The following is an 18,632-nucleotide window of genomic DNA, read 5'->3' as shown; positions in this document are numbered from 1 at the left end:
GAGTGGAAATCGTAAGCGGGAAACAGTACAAAAAGCTGGCCGGCAAGGTATAGTAAATCCAGTGGCGGTCTGAGGTCGAAGAGCAGGGCTGGCAGCAAAAGTACAAAGGAGTAAGCAAGGCAGGTCCGGTGGCAGTCCGAGGTCAAGGAACACGGGGAAAACAAGGCAGAAAAGACAAGGCAAGAACCTGGATACGAGGAAATGCAAGCCGCTAGAATACAAGATTCAGAAGCGCCGGCATAACGTACAGGCGTGGCTTAAATAGGAATCACATGAGCACAATACGTCCTTCAGCGTGCACGGTGAAAACTGAAAGCCGTGAGAGGACGCCATCGTCTCCATGCCAACTTCCAAGCTCCCGGCAGACGAGGTCTTAAAGAGACCGTAACCACCGTTCGTCGGCAAGTACGAGATCCATAAGTATTGGGTCTCGTGGAAGCCGTGGAAGTCGGATAATTACGGCGTCCTAACACCGATGAGTTCTGCCAATACTTGACAGTTTCCTTCCCCAAAGAGGCCCCCACCTTCCGAGATTTCCAAAAACGGGACAACAAAACCGGGGCATGTATGTTCTCATATGGTTCCCAGGTGCGATCCTCCGGACCATAACCCTTCCAGTCAACATAGTAGAGTCTTTTACCGTTCCGAACCTTGGTGTCCAAGATCGCTGAAACCTCGTACTCCACAGCACCCCGAACCCTAACAGGCGGAGGATGAGAGGGGAGACGGGTATCATGACGGCACGGTTTAATCAAAGACACGTGGAATACTGGGTGAAGTTTCCACGAACGCGGGAGAACCAAACGCACCACTGCCCGGTTAATGACATGCGATATAGCATATGGACCGACAAAACGTGGGAGTAACTTCCTCTGACCAGGCAGGCGTAAATTGCGAGTTGATAACCACACGTTCATGCCCGGGTGATATACCGGAGCGGGGGTACGATGCCGGTCTGCATAAAGCTTGCTCCTGTTTTGAGCCTCCACCAACTGTCTTTTGACCTGGACATGGGTGCCGGAAATGTCCCTAACACAGGCAAGAGCAGCAGGGTTATGAGTCGGCAATTCAGGGGCAAGAGGCAAGGAACGTGGATGTTGTCCATAAAGGGCAAAGAAAGGAGAAACCTGTGTAGCAGTGTGGAGCGAATTGTTATAAGCAAATTCGGCCATTGACAGTACAGAAAGCCAATCGTCCTGGCGCTGAAAGATAAGACATCTTATATACTGTTCCATAGTGGCATTCAGATGTTCGGTCTGCCCATCCGTCTGAGGATGGTAGGCACTCGAAAACCGAGCTTCAATACCTAAAGCAGCTGACAAGGCTCTCCATAAGCGTGAAGTAAACTGAGGACCGCGGTCGGAGATGATCATAGAAGGAAGACCAAACAACCTAAAAACGTTCCGCAGAAAGAGATCCGCCAGTTTAGGAGCAGTAGGGATCCCCTGACAAGGTACAAACATTGCCGTTTTAGTAAAATAGTCGATGACCACCCAAATAGTGTCAAAACCTTCCACCACAGGTAGTTCCACAACGAAATCCATGGAAATGGAGGACCAAGGGCGATCTGGAAGAGGCATAGGTTGTACCAAACCCACGGGTTTGCCATGTGATGTCTTACACTGAGCACAAACCGAACTTGTATTTATGTAATCAGTGACATCCTGCAATAAAGATGGCCACCAACAACATCTTTTTAGTAGATCAACAGTCTTCCTAATACCTGGATGAGCAGCCAGAGACGAATCGTGACACCATTGTATAGCAGTACGTCGCGTCCCCGGAGTAGGCAGGAATATTTTACCCTGATTATAGGGTAATGAATTTACGATCTCCAGTCTGTATTTGGCTACTTCTGGCAGATCGTTTCAAAGCCATTCCTGTATAAGGGACTTAAGTGACGGACGTAAGGAGCACCCACACACCACCTGAGTGGGTAACAAAGGTGCACCAGTGGCGTGAGAGGATTTGGCGGGTCCATGTAGACGAGAGAGAGCATCTGCTTTAGAATTGTGAGGACCAGGACGATAGGAAATAGTGAAATCAAACATCGAAAAGAACTCATGCCAACGAGCATGCCGTGCAGTAGTGCACTTCACTGAGTGAAGAGCCAAGAGATTCCTATGATCCGTGAACACCTGGACAGGCACTCGAGAACCCAACAAATGATGCCTCCAAACCAAGAAGGCGTCCCGGATAGCCAACAATTCGCGCTCCGTGATAGTATAATTCCTTTCATAAGGCGTTAACTTTCTCGAATGAAAGGCTACTGGATGTAAACCTGCCTCATCTGGGCAATGTTGAGACAGGATAGCACCCAAAGCGACATCCGAAGCATCAGCCTCGACTATGAACGGTTGGGTTGGGTCCGGATGCTGGAGCACAGGTGCTGAGGTGAAGGCGCACTTCAGGCAATCAAAAGCCTGTTGAGCTTCCCCATTCCAATGAAAAGATATTTTAGAGCTAGTCAGAGCCGTAAGGGGACAAACAATGGCTGAAAAGTCTTGATTGAACAAAACATCTGTAAAAGTTTGCAAAGCCTAAAAAGGATTGTAACGCCTTCAGATTGTTGGGAACCGGCCAATCCAGAATGGCAGAGACCTTAGATCTGCTCATCTTAACCCCTTTGTTGGTGATGTTATAGCCAAGGAATTCAACCTCTAACCTGTGCAGTTCTTCAGAGTGTTAGACTATCCCCAGGAAGGAGAAGAAGTAATGTGGAAGTGTTCGTGGCAAACCCAAATACGAAATGACAAGGAATCAACCAGAAGTGAAGGCAAAGCAGGAAACAGGAGGTGGATCCAAGCAGATGTCCAAAGAGCAACACCTAACCCGACGGCACGAGGACGCCTAAAGGTACATTTAAGGCAGTCTCTAGTCCGTGTGCCAGTGGTGCAAAGTTCCAATGCAGGAGTGGAAATCGTAAGCGGGAAACAGTACAAAAAGCTGGCCGGCAAAGTATAGTAAGTCCAGTGGCGGTCCGAGGTCGAAGAGCAGGGCTGGCAGCAAAAGTACAAAGGAGTAAGCAAGGCAGGTCCGGTGGCAGTCCGAGGTCGAGGAACACGGGGAAAACAAGGCAGAAAAGACAAGGCAAGAACCTGGATACGAGGAAATGCAAGCCGCTAGAATACAAGATTCAGAAGCGCCGGCATAACGTACAGGCGTGGCTTAAATAGGAATCACATGAGCACAATACGTCCTTCAGCGTGCACGGTGAAAACTGAAAGCCATGAGAGGACGCCATCGTCTCCATGCCAACTTCCAAGCTCCCGGCAGACGAGGTCTTAAAGGGACCGTAACCACCGTTCGTCGGCAAGTACGAGATCCATAAGTATTGGGTCTCGTGGAAGCCGTGGAAGTCGGATAATTACGGCGTCCTAACACCGATGAGTTCTGCCAATACTTGACAGTTTCCTTCCCCAAAGAGGCCCCCACCTTCCGAGATTTCCAAAAACGGGACAAAAAAACCGGGGCATGTATGTTCTCATATGGTTCCCAGGTGCGATCCTCCGGACCATAACCCTTCCAGTCAACATAGTAGAGTCTTTTACCGTTCCGAACCTTGGTGTCCAAGATCGCTGAAACCTCGTACTCCACAGCACCCCGAACCCTAACAGGCGGAGGATGAGAGGGGAGACGGGTACCATGACGGCACGGTTTAATCAAAGACACGTGGAATACTGGGTGAAGTTTCCACGAACGCGGGAGAACCAAACGCACCACTGCCCGGTTAATGACATGCGATATAGCATATGGACCGACAAAACGTGGGAGTAACTTCCTCTGACCAGGCAGGCGTAAATTGCGAGTTGATAACCAGACGTTCATGCCCGGGTGATATACCGGAGCGGGGGTACGATGCCGGTCTGCATAAAGCTTGCTCCTGTTTTGAGCCTCCACCAACTGTCTTTTGACCTGGACATGGGTGCCGGAAATGTCCCTAACACAGGCAAGAGCAGCAGGGTTATGAGTCGGCAATTCAGGGGCAAGAGGCAAGGAACGTGGATGTTGTCCATAAAGGGCAAAGAAAGGAGAAACCTGTGGAGCGAATTGTTATAAGCAAATTCGGCCATTGACAGTACAGAAAGCCAATCGTCCTGGCGCTGAAAGATAAGACATCTTATATACTGTTCCATAGTGGCATTCAGATGTTCGGTCTGCCCATCCGTCTGAGGATGGTAGGCACTCGAAAACCGAGCTTCAATACCTAAAGCAGCTGACAAGGCTCTCCAAAAGCGTGAAGTAAACTGAGGACCGCGGTCGGAGATGATCATAGAAGGAAGACCAAACAACCTAAAAACGTTCCGCAGAAAGAGATCCGCCAGTTTAGGAGCAGTAGGGATCCCCTGACAAGGTACAAACATTGTCGTTTTAGTAAAATAGTCGATGACCACCCAAATAGTGTCAAAACCTTCCACCACAGGTAGTTCCACAACAAAATCATGGAAATGGAGGACCAAGGGCGATCTGAAAGAGGCATAGGTTGTACCAAACCCACGGGTTTGCCATGTGATGTCTTACACTGAGCACAAACCAAACTTGTATTTATGTAATCAGTGACATCCTGCAATAAAGATGGCCACCAACACCATCTTTTTAGTAGATCAACAGTCTTCCTAATACCTGGATGAGCAGCCAGAGACGAATCGTGACACCATTGTATAGCAGTACGTCGCGTCCCCGGAGTAGGCAGGAATATTTTACTCTGGTTATAGGGTAATGAATTTACGATCTCCAGTCTGTATTTGGCTACTTCTGGCAGATCGTTTCGAAGCCATTCCTGTATAAAGGACTTAAGTGACGGACGTAAGGAGCACCCACACACCACCTGAGTGGGTAACAAAGGTGCACCAGTGGCGTGAGAGGATTTGGCGGGTCCATGTAGACGAGAGAGAGCATCTGCTTTAGAATTCTGAGAACCAGGACGATAGGAAATAGTGAAATCAAACATCGAAAAGAACTCATGCCAACGAGCATGCCGTGCAGTAGTGCACTTCACTGAGTGAAGAGCCAAGAGATTCCTATGATCCGTGAACACCTGGACAGGCACTCGAGAACCCAACAAATGATGCCTCCAAACCAAGAAGGCGTCCCGGATAGCCAACAATTCGCGCTCCGTGATAGTATAATTCCTTTCATAAGGCATTAACTTTCTCGAATGAAAGGCTACTGGATGTAAACCTGCCTCATCTGGGCAATGTTGAGACAGGATAGCACCCAAAGCGACATCCGAAGCATCAGCCTCGACTATGAACGGTTGGGTTGGGTCCGGATGCTGGAGCACAGGTGCTGAGGTGAAGGCGCACTTCAGGCAATCAAAAGCCTGATGAGCTTCCCCATTCCAATGAAAAGATATCTTAGAGCTAGTCAGAGCCGTAAGGGGACAAACAATGGCTGAAAAGTCTTGATTGAACAAAACGTCTGTAAAAGTTTGCAAAGCCTAAAAAGGATTGTAACGCCTTCAGATTGTTGGGAACCGGCCAATCCAGAATGACAGAGACCTTAGATCTGCTCATCTTAACCCCTTTGTTGGTGATGTTATAGCCAAGGAATTCAACCTCTAACCTGTGCAGTTCTTCAGAGTGTTAGAATATCCCCAGGAAGGAGAAGAAGTAATGTGGAAGTGTTCGTGGCAAACCCAAATACGAAATGACAAGGAATCAACCAGAAGTGAAGGCAAAGCAGGAAACAGGAGGTGGATCCAAGCAGATGTCCAAAGAGCAACACCTAACCCGACGGCACGAGGACGCCTAAAGGTACATTTAAGGCAGTCTCTAGTCCGTGTGCCAGTGGTGCAAAGTTCCAATGCAGGAGTGGAAATCGTAAGCGGGAAACAGTACAAAAAGCTGGCCGGCAAGGTATAGTAAGTCCAGTGGCGGTCCGAGGTCGAAGAGCAGGGCTGGCAGCAAAAGTACAAAGGAGTAAGCAAGGCAGGTCCGGTGGCAGTCCGAGGTCGAGGAACACGGGGAAAACAAGGCAGAAAAGACAAGGCAAGAACCTGGATACGAGGAAATGCAAGCCGCTAGAATACACGATTCAGAAGCGCCGGCATAACGTACAGGCGTGGCTTAAATAGGAATCACATGAGCACAATACGTCCTTCAGCGTGCACGGTGAAAACTGAAAGCCGTGAGAGGACGCCATCATCTCCATGCCAACTTCCAAGCTCCCGGCAGACGAGGTCTTAAAGGGACCGTAACCACCGTTCGTCGGCAAGTACGAGATCCATAAATTTTGGGTCTCGTGGAAGCCGTGGAAGTCGGATAATTACGGCGTCCTAACACCGATGAGTTCTGCCAATACTTGACAGCTTCATCTAGGTAAAATGTATGGAACTGGCAGTGTGCACCTTTTATTTGTAGCCTGGTGATGAATTCATCCACGGTTTCATCTATACGTTGGGTGCATTGGTTGGGTCTGCAGTACCTTGCCCGGACCTTCCAAGATGCCAACCCTTGTATGATCTGGCTGAGGCACGTGACCCCCCACAAAACAGGGGCTCAGGGGAGCTACTAGAAGATTTAGGGGGCCGCTACAATTCTAGCTCCAGCAACGGGGCACGCGCAGCACAGTTACAGAACAGCATAGCTATTAACAACAGTGCCCCCCAAGGACACAAAACTAACACAGGTCTTGAAGGCCAAGCAGCAGAGCAGGTATAGCAACGGTGCACAAACTCTGGATAACTACCAGTGCACAGTAATGAATAACCTGACAAAGGCTGGGAGGTGATATTGTAAGCTCAACTGGACGAATCAGACATATGAGCGCAGTGCCAGCAGGACGGATGGCGGAGGGAGAATCAACGCTCAGCACATGGGCGAGAACAACAACGGCCAGCAAAAGGGAACCTCGTAAATGGGAAACAGTACAAATACAGTGGATGCAGAGCAATTGGAGCGGATGTGACATTGCACTGAACCACAGCAGCACTGGCCACGCACAGTGAGTGAGCGGATGAGGAGCAGACAGCACACCTTACCTTGTAACGAGAATGGGCGCTGAGTAGTACAGGGCGCGGCAGAGAGTACAGAATACGTGCAGGGCACACGTTGCCAGCAGCTACCGCCATTGCTAGATACGAGGCACTCCGGAAACAAAAGCGGCAATCACAATACTGAAGAAGTGATGGCGTCCAAGAGCAGCAAGGTTAAAGGGAAGCAACCCACGTTGGATATCTTCCCTAAACCGTCCCGCTGGCGGGATACACGAAGAACAACCACTCCATCGCGTAATGATCAGCAGATCCTGGAAGCCATAGCAGATCTGAAATCCTTGTGGGAGAACGAGCTTGACGCAGCTCTGGCGGAATTAAAAACCTAATTGGAATTCAAAATTGATGCACTCAGTTTGGACGTCAACCTCCTGAGACAGGACATGAGAGTGCTGGCGGAGCACACAAGTGCTTTAGAAAGCAAAGTGAAGATCAACACTAACACCAGCACGGCCAACACTAAACAGGTTCATATATTGCAACAACAGGTGCGCAATTTGGAAGGCCGAGTAGAAGAGGCGGAAGGGTGAGCACAACGCAATAACATACGTGTGGTGGGGCTACCGGAGGGAGAAGAAGGTATGGACCCGACGAACTATGTGGAGAACATGATGATACAAGAGATAGGCGCGGGAGCGCTCACCCATGGGTTTACAGTGGAGAGGGCACATAGAGCCCAAGCTAGGAGACCCCAACTGGGGGCCCCTCCCCAGGTGATCATCGCCAAGATACTGAACTACAAGGACAGGGAGAAGATTCTGGAACATTTCCGCAAAGGTGGGACGATAACCAGAGCGTCAGCGACCGTTACAGCATATTCAGACTACACCTTGGGGGTACAGAAACAATGGCTACACTACGTGGCGGTTAAGAGACGGCTGCGGGAATCTGGCTTCAAATACATGCTGCTGTATCCAGCAAAACTGAAAGTCTTACATAAGAACAAGGCGTTTTTCTTTGAAACTCCCGAGGAAGCTGTATTGCTCTCCCCAAAGTACACGGAACAAACATAAATCACCAATGCAATTACAGAGCAAATACTTTGAACGTAGACAAATGCAATAACTCACAGCCACGCATTCTTAGAAGATAATCAGCTCTTATATGGCTATTTATTCAAAGTTTAGAAGTACATAGAAATAATATGGACATAAATCACAGAAGAAGTAAAAAATTCAAAAGGAAATACATCACTGTGAGCGTAACAGGATTCCTCATCTCGCCCCAGAAGCAGCTGGAAGACCCCGGGAACAGCCAGGCTGAGAGCACCACAGCTCACAGGAGGGCCGGACGTAAGCGTCCTTCTCCGGCTGAAGTCTCACCTGACCACTTCCGGGCTTCCGCATATATACACACTCCACAAAGGGGAGTCAATTCTCGAACCTTCTGGAAATTGCTCTTGCGCAGTTGAGGAACAGCTGTCAGTTCCCAGCTGGGTCAATCGAAAGCTCCCCCCAAGAAGCATAGTGCCTCCCTTCTCTAAAAACACGCTCCACGGAGAACAGTAGCAAACCATAACAAAGTTAGCTTTCCCAGCAGAAATGTCCTTGACCGCATACCAGGTTTGGAAAGCATGTTTTTCTCAGCACCGTGAATCTAACACTCAGCAAAATGTGTGCAGCTTTTCACTGCGGCATGAAGTAAATATCCATCATGGCTCCGAGCGCTCCCAGAATGCATTGCGCATCAGCGCCATTTTAGTTCAAGCATAACAGCATATGGGATGGATTGCCCCTAGATCTGGCCTAGCATTGAAGGGAGTTCAAGTGTTGGGAGGGGTAATTGATGCTGATTACCAGGGTGAGATTAAAGTCATTCTAATGAATAGTGGGGATCAATTGTTATCAATCCACAAGGGTGATCGAGTGGCCCAATTAATAGTCATTCCCATTGAATTGTCCATGATTAAGAAGGGGGAGCCTCCTACAGTGTTAACTACCGGTGGGGACCGCAGTTTTGGCTCTTCAGACAGTATGGTACCGGGTGTAAAGGTGTGGGTGGAAAAGCCAAGTGGCCCACCAGTGCCCGCAGATGTCATTGTATCAGGCAGAGATCAAGTAGTTTTAGCTATGGAGCCTGGTAGAAAGAAATGGCAATATGTACCCGCAGACAAATGTTACCTGAGAGAGTGATGTGCAACACTGATATCTCTTTTCTGGGTTTGCCTTGTAGATCCTGTGTCTGGTGTGTGTAATTGTGGCACTAAATGGACTCCATTTGGGAGAGTTAAACAGTCAGCTGCTACCAACGAAAAATGTTACATCTGTGCCAGTGATCAAGGGGATACTGATAGTGATGAATAATGTTGTCCCCAAGCAGCCTTATGCCAGTGCCAAAAAGCCAGCCAGACCGAAGACATGGATTCGTGAAATGCGACAAACACATCAGGAGCAAGTGAAAACAACCTTGATGCCAGTCGTGCAGGATGCGTTTGCAGGAAGGCGAAAACATTCTCCTATGATCACTCAAGCGGAGAATATGTGGATATATCTGGCATAGCAAGTACTGAACATATCACACTTTTGTCTTACTGATGTGCCCAATGCTGAAGCTTTATTGACTACGTGTTTAGTAGCGGTGCTGACGCCTGTTCCGGTTTTAAAGCATATCTTCGGCGTCACACACAATGATTCTTTAGTTCAAGACTCAGATATTAGGCAATCTTTTTCAGTTTACGAATACTGTAGCTTCTGCCAAGAGACTGACCGTAAATGGAGAAATTTGACACGTGTTATTACTTATAATATAACCCAAGGTGATGTATGTTACGTTATGACATGCAATGCACAAGAAATTGGCAAATGCTGACAAATAGAGTTGACCAATCAGCACAATCATACAATGTTCGAGAGAAGACTATGTTCGCGAGTGCCACGCAAATGCACCAGTGTAAATAACACTATGGGCCTCATTACACGGTAGGCGGAGAACCATGGCGCTATTAGCGCCATGGTTCATGCCGGTAAAATACCGGCACCGCCTTGGTGGAAAGGGGAATTATCGCCCCATTCCAAGGTTGGCGGGGCGGTAATTCCCCCTTCCACCATTGCCCTTCCCCATTCCCATTTTTGCCCCATAGGGCTCTATGGGAATGGGGAAGGCGCTAATTACGGTACCGCAAATTGCGGTACCGTAATTAGCTCCACTGGTTCTTTTGCGGGTTGGTTTTTAACGCCTGCAAAAAGCAGGCGTTAAATTCCCCAACCCGCAAAGGGACCTCGTAGTAACGCGGTAAGGATTTACTGGTACCGGTAAAATACCGGTACCGGTAAACCCTTACTGCCTACTGTGTAATGAGGCCCTATGTCTTCAAATCATACAGTGATAACTGCCAGTCATTTCAATCATGTGAAACTTCCAACAGGATGGCTCTTTTCATGTGGTAACATTACATACACTTACATTCCAGCTAACATTTCTGGAAGTCCATGTGCTTTAACTCGATTAGGACTAATGATGTTTCCTTTACACCCAGCGATAACTCGAGGTAAAAGCTCAACTTTGGAATCCGTAGGTCTATCTTCTGACTGTGATTCGCATGCACATTTTTTTATCAGAAGCTGAGGTTCTAGCATTAACCCTTTCATTAGTGGGAGTTTGGGGTTTAGCTGCTGGAGGTTACAAATCTTTGATGAAATTAGCATGTTTGGTAGTCAAAAGCCTTAATCATACTTTGCAGGCATTAGAAGAATTACTCCTTGATAGTCAAGTTATTAGAAAAGCAACTTTGCAGAACAGAGCTGCTGTTGATTATCTATTGCTAAAATATAATTTAGGATGTAACGCATTTGAAGGTATGTGTTGTTTCAATTTAAGTGACCATTCACGATCTATTGAAAGTCATATTCGAGGTTAGAGGGATCTCATTTCTCAAATGTCTCAAGATCGTACTGGAAATTGGTGGGATTGGTTATTTTCATGGATACCTGATATTGGGGGTACACTACGTTATGCTTTTTCTTGCATTTTTATTATATTGTCCATCATAATTGCTTGTTGTTGTTGCATCCAATGCATTCCCAAATTAGTTTTAACATTTTGTAGGTTTCAGAGACCGGTTTCTGTGCCACCGGGCTATGGAAGGTTGGAATTCCAAGGGTGGAATTGTTATGCTTGAAACTAAAATGGCGCTGGTGCGCAATGCATTCTGGGAGCGCTCGGAGCCATGATGGATATTTACTTCATGCCGCAGTGAAAAGCTGCACACATATTGCTGAGTGTTAGATTCACGGTGCTGAGAAAAACATGCTTTCCAAACCTGGTATGCAGTCAAGGACATTTCTGCTGGGAAAGCTAACTTTGTTATGGTTTGCTACTGTTCTCCGTGGAGCATATTTTTAGAGAAGGGAGGCACTACGCTTCTTGGGGGGAGCTCCCGATTGACCCAGCTGGCAACCGACGGCTGTTCCTCGACTGCGCAAGTGCAATTTCCAGAAGGTTCGAAAATTGACTCCCCTTTGTGGAGGGTGTATATATGAGGAAGCCCGGAGGTGGTCAGTTGAGACTTCAGCCGGAGAAGGACGCTTACGTCCGGCCCTCCTGTGAGCTGTGGTGCTCTCGGCCTGGCTGTTCCCAGGGTCTTCCAGCCGCTTCTGGGGCGAGATGAGGAATCCTGTTATGCTCACGGTGATGTATTTCCTTTCGAATTTTTTACTTCTTCTGTGATTTATGTCCATATTATTTTTGTGAGTTATTTCTATGTACTTGTAAACTTTGAATAAATAGCCATTTTAGAGCTGATTATCTTCTAAGAATGCGTGGCTGCGAGTTATTGCGTTTGTCTATGTTCAAAGTATTTGCTCTGTAATTGCATTGGTGATTTATGTTTGTTCCGTGCACTTTGGGGAGAGCAATACATATGCTCTGGGGGAATCTGTACTCCAATCCCTGTTTCAATTACAACTATTCCTCTTGGATCTAATCTGATTTCTTCATGGGAATGCAAGTCTACCCCTGCTGACTCGGGAGTTGCTCAATAGGGAGCTAAAGAACCTGGAGTAATTTCCCAGTACAATAGTGTTTCTCTGACTGAATTGGGTTGAACCTGTAATCTGTTAATCGCATCAAAGGAGTTTCATGTTCATACACAGGCCTATTGTTTAATACTTGCACCGCATCAAACACACGATCACGCCAGCCTGCCAAACTGCCGTCTCCAGATTTGCGCAACTGTTCTTTCAATAACGCATTCATTCGTTCAATTAACCCTGAAGCAGCTGGGTAATATGGGACGTGGTACAACCACTCAATGCTCTTTTCCTGACAAAACTCCTGGATTAATTTGCCTTTGAAATGTGACCCATTGTCACTTTGAATCTGCAAAGGCACTCCATAATGTAGTATGATCTGATCTAACAACCTGATGGTGTTCAGTTGGGTTGCACGTTTGCACGGCAAAACCATGAAATATCCTGAGTATGTATCCACAATAGTGCATGCATACTGACAACCTCTACTATTTGGCATGGGACCGATATAATCGATCTGCCAAATTTGATCTGGTAATTTTCCTCTTCTCAATGTGCCTCGAACAATTTGAGGGATAGGTCTATGCAATTGGTGTTGGCACATGGGACATTGCAAAATGATCGTTTTCACTACTTCTAAAGGAAGACTGATTCCTCGAGCTTGTGCCCACCTGATAGTGGCCTTTTCTCCAAGGTGCCCACATTTCTGATGGGCCCATTTGGCCAAACCCTCCAAATCGTCTTTCTGAGCCTCTGCATCCACAGATGAAATCTTGGTGTGTTCGTCTGCAACAGAATTAAACCAACGTTATAATGAGTCTGTGGCACAATGCGCGTCCACATGATATACAGTGACTTCACTTTGTAATAACATTTCTGCAATATCTTGCCACAGTTCTTTTCCCCACAACTCTTTTGAATGAATCTTCCACCCATTCTTTTGCCAAGTTGGCAACCACACTGCCAATCCATTCGCAACTGACCATGAATCAGTGTACACATAACATTGACCAGGGGTCTCTTGTTTCAATGCTTGGTAAACTGCGTAAAGTTCTGCAAACTGACTGCTCTTCACTTTCCCTGTCGTTGTCAACATCTTTTTTGTTTTGGGATTGTACGACACTGCTTTCCAGTACCGCTCAGTTCCCACATATCGAGCTGAACCATCCGTGAACCAAGCATGCTCTGTTTGCTCCACAGTCAAATCGCTGTAAGGTACTCCCCATTTCACGGGAGACTCACATTTTTCAGGCACTTCCGGTGGTTTGTAATCTGAGGGCGGTATGTTGGCTACTTGCTCATGTAATTTTGCCACTCCACCCTTTCCTGATTTGGCTCTGTCTTGAATATACCATTTCCACTTAATTATGCTGTCTTCTTGAGCATGTGCTATTCTATGCGTTTTAGGAGAGCTCAGTACCCATTGCATGATTGGTATTTCTGGTCTCATGAATACATCATGGCCCACCGTCATCTGCTCGGTATCAACAAGAGCCCAATAACACACCAGCAATTGCTTCTCAAACGGAGTGTATGAGTTACTGTCAGGAAAGGAAGAAGGCGATGGATATGGCAGGGGAAATGTGCACAAAATACACAGTAAACAACCTTGAATATAACAACGTGCATTCAATACCCAAGACTCGTGTATACCACTATAAGAAAAGGAATGTAGGGTAAGCACTTAGAACCTCCTTATGACTGAAAGGAAAGTCGGCAAACTCCTTACCCACTATGCTATTACAGATACTGACAGCGCTAAGCCCACGTAGAGGGCAAGCAGGGACAGAATCTGTAAGCTGACACTCTAGACGGTACTGGATAAGGAATTTGGAAACAGTACTCACAAGGACCGGAATGACCACATGAATGCCAGTACTCACGAAGACCGGAAAGACCACTTGGATGTCCGTATTCACGAGGACCGGAAAGACCACTCAAAAGTCAGTACTAACCCACAATCCTGTAAATCAAACAAGAACCCAGAAGGCAGTAAAGGCAAAGAGTGAGGATGACTAAATACCTAAACCCAAGTCAAGAGGCAAGAAGGAATAATACAGTGTGGAAAACAAAAGATAATCACACAGGAGCTAGTTACAACAGCTTCCCACACCTAATAATAAAATAGGAAATAAATGTAAAAGTGTAAAGGAAAACATGGCATGGATCCCAATAGAAGGCAAGGATCAGGAGCAGTGAAAACGATTTCAAAAGGGAAACTTTCCCACCCATCCAAGGTGAAAAGGCAGGAAACTAAACCTGTAAAGGAAAGATTAATGCAACAAGTCTTTCAGTAGCAAAGGGCAATTTCTAGGAAACAGTGAACACAGGCAATTGGGCTACAACAAAAGGAAAGCTCAGAGAAAGGCTGCCTGCAGACAGAGAAAGGGAGAAAGGGATTTCCAAAAGGCAGAAATCAATTAGGCATACAAATACGAATTCCAGGACAAGGAACAAGAAACACTAACTAGAACTGGGCACAAAAACTAGGAACCAGGAACAAGGGACCAGTCACGACAGGAACGCTGCAACAATGACCAGCGCTGGACTGAAGCAGACTGAGGCTTTTAAAGCTGCTTAACGAGCACACCCCTCAGGCGTGTCGCCTGCTGCACCTGCAGCCACAGGTGTTGCCTATCCTCCACCCAGCCTTGTCCTGCAAGGGAGGAGGTGAGGCAGTGAGCCAGGCATTCTGGGAAGCATAGTCATTTGACTATAGTAGCAGTAGCATGCTGGCTGCCAAAAACCTGGGATGGATCCGGAAGGGAAGTAATTTGGGAAATAAGGTTTTAGCGCTCCCAATTCATCAGGACACTGTAGCATAAGGTTCGGAGGAAATGTCCAGTAGGGAAGAAACCCCAAAACATGCCCCCAAGTGGTGGGAACGGGAGCGAAGGGAGCGAGCCGTGACAGTTACCAGCATCGGGCAACTTACGACTCCAAAACCCTAATGGCACACTTTTCCTGTCTTGTTTCTGCCACACACCCCAGTTAGCATAATTGTCTTGTACAGACACATTTAATTCCACTTCGCCTTCCTTCAAGGGCCATAAATCAAGCACCTGCTGCACGGTGTCTTTCGCCATCTCAAAGGCTTTCTGCTGCTCTTCCCCCCACTGAAACTCATATTTCTTTCATGTCACCTTGTAGAGGGGGGCCAATATCTGCCCTAAATGAGGAATGTGCTGTCTCCAAAACCCAAACAGTCCTATAAAATGCTGAGCTTGCCTTTTGTTAATTGGATGATGAATTCAAGTATTTGCTGTCGAGCTTTTGGCACCATTTCTCGATGCCCATGATGCCACTGAATCCCTAGGAAAATCACTGTTTCAGCTGGACCTTGAATTTTACTCGGATTAATCTCCCACCCTTCCTTTTTCAATCCTTCCATAAGGACATCTAACTGGCTTTGCACACTGTGCTCATCCTTGCCTTGGATCAAAATATCATCAATGTAATGAGAGATTTGTATGTCAGGTTTACACGGTATCTTGTCTAAGTGCTCTGCCACCAGCCTGTGACAGATAGTCGGGCTATGTATGTACCCCATAGGTAGCCTCGTGAAAGTGTACTGACGTCCACTCCACGAAAATGCAAACTGTTCTTGACACTCGTCAGCAATTGGCACGGAGAAAAATGCATTAGCTAAATCGATCACTGCATGCCAAGTCCCCTCAAACTTTTGGACATTTTCAATCAAGGTAATAGCATCTGGGACTGCGGGCACTAAGGGAGGAGTGTGTTTATTCAACTCCCTGTAATCCACCGTCATCCGCCACGACCCATCTCCCTTTTTAATAGGCCAGAGAGGATTGTTCCATGAGGTGGTAATAGGGTGTAATACACCCGCCTCCACATACTCTTTGATGGTGTCTGAAATTTCCTTGTGCCCCCCAGGAATGCGGTATTGTTTCATTGCTACCCGCTTGGTTGCCACTGGCACTTGCACTGGAGGCATCTTCAATTTGCCTACGGTAATGGGTGTACAGATTAATGCACTCACCCCAAACTGGTACGTTTTACCGCCAAGTCCCAAGGTTAACCCTTCCAAAATGTCAAAGCCAATTATATATTCAGGTATCAGGACAATCAACACTTTGTATTTCTGCCTATTCAAATTGCCTATTTTCATTTCCATTTTCGTTTGTACTGCGGGGGTCTCCTTTCCCCCTAGACCTGTAATAGTAAACTGCTTGCCCTTAAATCGTGTTGGATTACCATGAATAAAAGAGGCCTCCGCCCCGGTGTCTATCAATGCTCGCACCCCTTGTGTATTTCCTGGCCCCCAAAAAATCTGTGGTGTGGTGCCTACTTGTTTCTTAACCTGTTTATAGCGCTCTTTGGCTGCAAGTCCTCGTTTATTGTATAATTCATACATTACTCTGGTTTCAATGCCATCAATTTCTTCGAGTGGCACACCATCTTTTAACAAAGCCAAAAACATGTATTTTCGGGAAACTCGGGAGTCTCTGCTATCTTGCCGCCTGCCTTCGGTTCTTCTCTCACTACGCCCCTCTCTCTCCCGTGGCTTGTTATCGCTCTTATCCCACTCCCCCAAATCTGCAAGTTGCCGAATGGCATCTGCTACCTCATCAGTAGCCATGCCCGTCATACCTACGAGCAAAGTCATAATGACACTTTTGTATGCGGGTGGCGCAGTTCTAATCACCATGTTTCGAGTTGAAACTGAGAGCGGCACGGCTCCCATGTGATCAGGAGCATCTATGTGAATAGCCTCTTTCATAGCATGCTCTCTAACTTTTTGAATTGCTTCTCTCAACGTATACCACTTTGTTTCTTCACTGGGCCAATCTGTGGTAATAGGGTATTTACGGTTACATGCTTGGGCTACCAGGTGCAACAAAGACACCTGCATATCTTGACCATTTGCACCAGGGGGCGGTCCTGCTCTTAAGACCTCCTGTACATTGGTGTCGATTGACAGGGGTAAAAAACACGGTGAATCCGTAGAATCTACCAACAACCCTGCAGCACCCCATCTAGTAATCTCACCATCCATGTCAGTAAAGTTTCCCCTGATTTTTCCATCAAACAGGTAATCATTTCCCCAACCTCCTGTTGTGTGTAATCCTCCAGCGTGGTTAAATCCACCATTCCGCCAGCAGGATTCTGCGGGTGAGGTCCGGCTTGACGTCTTCTAGCGGGCTTAGCCGCCACTGTTTCCTGTTTCACTTCCATTTTGGGGTCAGACTCATCTGCGGAACTACTTTCTAGACTGGTCGAATCAAAAATATCACCATCGCACTTATCCGGATCCCAGTCTACACCAGCGGTAGCGATTACAGTTGCCACCTTTCTTTTGTTGACCCCTCCCTGTCTTTTCCTATACTTATACCGGGCTACTCTGACTGCTGCCCTCTCGGCCACCGCCTGATAGGTGTCGGCCTTATCTTTTAACAGTTTCATTTGAATCTGCTGCATTAACGCAGTCTGACGTTCTGCAGCTAGCTCTCTTTCTAATCGCAAGACCTCATTTTTCATTTCCACCTTCCTTTGATGTATTTTCCTATAAGCATGCAAAAGAACCCAACCTCGTCTACCTAATGCCGCACATTCTTTACCACGTTCTACTGGAACTTGTTGCAAGCATGCCATTACATCAGCCAGATCGGCTTCTCCCAATCCTTGATCCCATGTTTCACTTAGACCTGCACCACATGCCCACACATGAGCCAATTTATCATATGGACTCTTAGTCCAGCCTGGAATAACAACATCAGAACAGTCACCGCCAGCGGTAACGCTCTTCTTCCTGAACAAACTACTTATTATCGCAAACAAAATAAAACCTCGTTGAATCTATATATTTTTTCTCTCCACGCTGCAATCACTCCCACAGGCACTCACACACTGACAAAACGAAAAAAAAAACTTCACTATTCAAAAACTTCACTTACAAGACAACCAAATCCTATCTACGTTTCAACAGATTCTTGAATACTCGGCACAACTCATCACAAGTATCCTGTTTGTGACGCCAAAAATGTATTATTCTCCCCAAAGTGCACGGAACAAACTTAAATCACCAATGCAATTACAGAGCAAATACTTTGAACGTAGACAAACGCTATAACTCACAGCCACGCATTCTTAGAAGATAATCAGCTCTTTTACGGCTATTTATTCAAAGTTTAGAAGTACATAGAAATAACTCACAAAAATAATATGGACATAAATCACAGAAGAAGTAAAAAATTCAAAAGGAAATACATCACCGTGAGCGTAACAGGATTCCTCATCTCGCCCCAGAAGCGGCTGGAAGACCCCAGGAACTGCCAGACTGAGAGCACCACAGCTCACAGGAGGGCCGGACGTAAGCGTCCTTCTCCGGCTGAAATCTCACCTGACCACCTCCGGGCTTCCGCATATATACACACTCCACAAAGGGGAGTCAATTCTCGAACCTTCTGGAAATTGCACTTGCGCAGTTGAGGAACAGCCGTCGGTTGCCAGCTGGGTCAATCGAGAGCTCCCCCCAAGAAGCGTAGTGCCTCCCTTCTCTAAAAACACGCTCCACGGAGAACAGTAGCAAACCATAACAAAGTTAGCTTTCCCAGCAGAAATGTCCTTGACCGCATACCAGGTTTGGAAAGCATGTTTTTCTCAGCACCGTGAATCTAACACCCAGCAAAATATGTGCAGCTTTTCAC

This window comes from Ambystoma mexicanum, chromosome 4p (assembly GCF_040938575.1).
Source record: "Ambystoma mexicanum isolate Mex_15411 chromosome 4p, UKY_AmexF1_1, whole genome shotgun sequence".
NCBI classification, from domain to species: domain Eukaryota; kingdom Metazoa; phylum Chordata; class Amphibia; order Caudata; family Ambystomatidae; genus Ambystoma; species Ambystoma mexicanum.
This window is presented reverse-complemented; position numbering follows the sequence as displayed.